Source organism: Pteropus vampyrus, unplaced genomic scaffold (genome assembly GCF_000151845.1).
Source record: "Pteropus vampyrus isolate Shadow unplaced genomic scaffold, Pvam_2.0 Scaffold140, whole genome shotgun sequence".
Taxonomy (NCBI): domain Eukaryota; kingdom Metazoa; phylum Chordata; class Mammalia; order Chiroptera; family Pteropodidae; genus Pteropus; species Pteropus vampyrus.
In genome coordinates this window covers 4,731,168-4,734,728 of record NW_011888921.1, presented here as the reverse complement: position 1 = coordinate 4,734,728, position 3,561 = coordinate 4,731,168, and positions in this window count along the sequence as shown.

Sequence of the window (3,561 nt, the reverse complement as noted above, 5' to 3'; positions counted from 1 at the left end):
GTACCATGTGTAGACCTTGAGAGGAAACAGAGAACAGGGAGACAGCTGCTGCCCTCAAGGACATAGGCAAGAAAGCCCGTGGTTATGATGTAGAAGTCTAAGTTTGATGTTGGAGATGATCATATAGGATGGTATGGGAGGGAGCATGTGGGAGGAGCTTTAAACTGTCTTTGGGAATCAGGCCCAGGGCCCAGGAAATGGAGCTCAGTGATACATTCAGGATATCCAGAATACCCTGAGCCTCTGAAACCAGCTGGAAGGGGGAGTGGGTGGGGGAAATCACCAGTGCACCTTGATTTGACTGTCGCCTCCCATTAGGAACAACTTTTACTCCGGAGAAGTTGGGGGTGAGGAAGGCTGGGCCGCAGTGAACTCAGCTCTGCCTACTTTTTTAAGTACCAGAGTTGTGGCCAGAGGCAGCCTTTGACTAGAAGGACAGAGGAGGAGAGAGCGCAGTGGCCTTGGCCCCTGGATCTCTGCTGTAGGCCTAGGGGTGGAATTGGGATAGCATAGGATGAGACAAGGAAGTAGATGTTACAATGATTTATTGCCAGTGATTTATTTTATTTAACAAACATTCATATAGCACTTACTACATGCCAGGCACTGTCCTAAACATTTAACACATATTAATTCATAATACTACTAGGAACGAGGTGTGGTCCTCTTCCTCCTTTTCACATGGGGCAAATGAAACACAGAGCAGTCAAGTAACTTGGCAAGATCAAACAGCAAGTGGCAGAGCCACTATCTGAACCCAGGCAGGCTGGCTGCAGAGTCTGGGCTCTTTACTACTAAACTATGCTACCTCTTGAGAGGAAAGGCAAGGGTTAAGACTTGAACCTGGGCCTCTCACACAAGACAGATGCGAATTCTACCATTCTACCTCTTGGGACACTGATAAAGTAAAAGGAGCACTACTACACTACTACGTGGGGAGGTCCCAGGGCCGTGGGAAGAGCCACAGGGAATGGTGAGGACTTGCAACTGGGGGAGCTGCCAGAGACCAAGGCCTAGGGATCCAGGACCGGAGAGGCTCAACTAGTTAAGACATAAGGTCAGGGGGCTGGGTAAAATGGAAACTCCTACCTTGGCCTATGAGACCTAGTCCCTTCCTCTCTGGTCAGTGTCATCTCTTGCCATGCTCCCCTCACTCACAATTTTCTGTCATATTGTTCTTTCCTGCCCTAGGGCTTTTTAACTTGCTGTTGCCTCTGCCCTGAGCACCCCTGTGCTTGCACATACACCTTACCCTTTCCCAGGCTGACCCCCACTCATCCTTCAAATCTTGGCCTCTCTGAATTAGATCCCTCCATGATTCATTCACCGTAGTACTCTATCATTTTCCTTTATAACCTATATCATCACTTAAAATTATATATTCAGTTGTATTTATTTATTTAATTCCTGATTCTTCTGCTTGTCCAGTGTTTCTTTTCCTCTCCCATAAGCCCAATAGGCAGTCATCTGTGTTCTCTTTGAATACTCTCAATGGCAGAGAACTCACTACTTCACCAAGAGGCCCATTCCACTTTTGAAGAGATTTCATAGTTAGAAAGTTCTTTCTAATGAAGTAAACTCTGACACCCTGTTACTTCTAGGTCCTCATTCGGCCCTCTGGGGAGAATCGAGGTAGTTCTTTAAGAGATTGCAGTCAGCCACCATGCTAGCCCCCTCCACCCTCAAGTCTCTCTGTGCCACCTGAACAGTTCTTTCAGTTTTGGAAAGCTGGGTTCCTTAAGCCTTCTCCACCCTGGTCCTCTTTCTCTAGAAACATGCCCTTTGGTCAGCACCCAGAATGTCTGATTTTTGAATTGTTATCATCCCCCCAATCCCCTCTGGCAACTGGAGTAAGTTCCAGCAGGATGAGGGAGGAAAGGGAGGAGAGAGCAAGAAAACAAACCTGTTTCTTTTTCACCAATGTAACTGGGGAATGTATTTCTCCAGGAAATAATATTATTAATGATGGTTGGGGCCCCAGGCTAGTGCTGAACCAGATGTACCATTGTCAGCTGCATTCTGGGTCAAGTGGCCTTTCTGGACCCATTTAATACCTTTTCTCTGGGAAAATGCATTTGGGTTCCAAACAACCCAGTTATATATAAACCCTTTAGATAACCAGCTTACAAATTGGGAACTGCTTCTACAGAAGTATTTAGGTAACACCGAGTGGGAGAGTGAAGGGATGAGAACAGAGTGGGCTTGCTGAGAAAAGTTTCCAAGGAGTTTTTGTAGCAAAGATAGGCAAAGTGGTAAGGCACACAGGCGTTAAGAGTCAGACAAACCTGGGTTCAATTCCCAGCTCTGCCATTTATCAGCTGATGAGACCTGCTGGCTTTACCTAACTTTCCCTCAGATTCTTCTCTCTGGGAAACTAAGACAATCATTTTTACTGCAGAGTTGGAGGGGGCGTTAAAGAGAGACTGTATTCCTTCAGCACAATGCCTGGCACAGAAGTGCGGATGAGTGCTAAATACTGTCATGTTTTCAAAATGGGGTCTTTTCCTTTGACGTGAAATAACAGGATCCATGACCTACTGAAGTCCCTGAACCCTATATGCAGCTCTCCCACATGTGACCTACCTGATTACAGAGAGAACTGCTCTCTGCCTTCCCAAAGGGACATTCCAGAAGATGGAGATGAAAAGGGGGCTCCAGGGGGGAATTAGGAGACAAAGGAGTGGGGGGTCTGAGTGTCTCCAAAGACAGGTACTTCAGAACACATTGTTTCTGTAGAGGTGTGTGTCTATCTGGGTCATGTGTGGCTCTGTTGAATGTGTGTCCCTGTGACAATACATGTAAAAGTTCTGCCTGTCAGTGGACTCAGGAGATTGCCCTCCCTCGCTCAAGCTCCATTACTCAGCTCTTAGAGGTCCCAGGCCTTATCGCCTAGCTGTCTGCCCTCTGGCCTCTTCCCTTTGTTTACCAACTTGGCTGGTTTTCTCCTCTGGGAACAAAGGAGGTGTTCAGTTCTGGGCAGTGCCTGGCTCCAGCTACCCCACCCCCACTCCCTTTCCCTTTCTAGGAGCATCACTCCCCCTGTCGCAGACAGACAGACCCCTTGATTCTGAGAGGCCCTTTCCCACAGTTCCAGGGACAGGGGAGGCTAAGCTCTTTGGTTGGCACCCCCTTTTACTCACCCTTTGGCTCCCATTCTTTTCCCCAATGAGGCCCCTGAAGCTTCACTTGTCTAGGCTGAAGGCAGCTCCTCTCTCCATTGTCTGGCCAAGATTTGGAAGCTCTGGTTTCCATAGCAACCCCTGGGCATTTAATTAAGGGAGGAGGCCTTCATCTCTTCTAGTCCGGGCAGTTCTAAATCTCAACCGAAAAGGATACCCTGAGGGGCTGAGGGAAAAGCATTGTCCTCCGCGGTAGCACAATTCTGACTTCTCTGCAGAGCCCATTGTAGCTTGCTCAGCCCAGCCCCCTCACACCTGCCGCCCTTATCCTCACCTCACACCAGGGCAGAATGGGAAGACCTCTCAAATCAGCTAAGGCAAATCCTGGGTCCCAGGATAGCAGGAGTTTCAAGGGGAGGTGGGCAATTGCTGTAAGCCACAC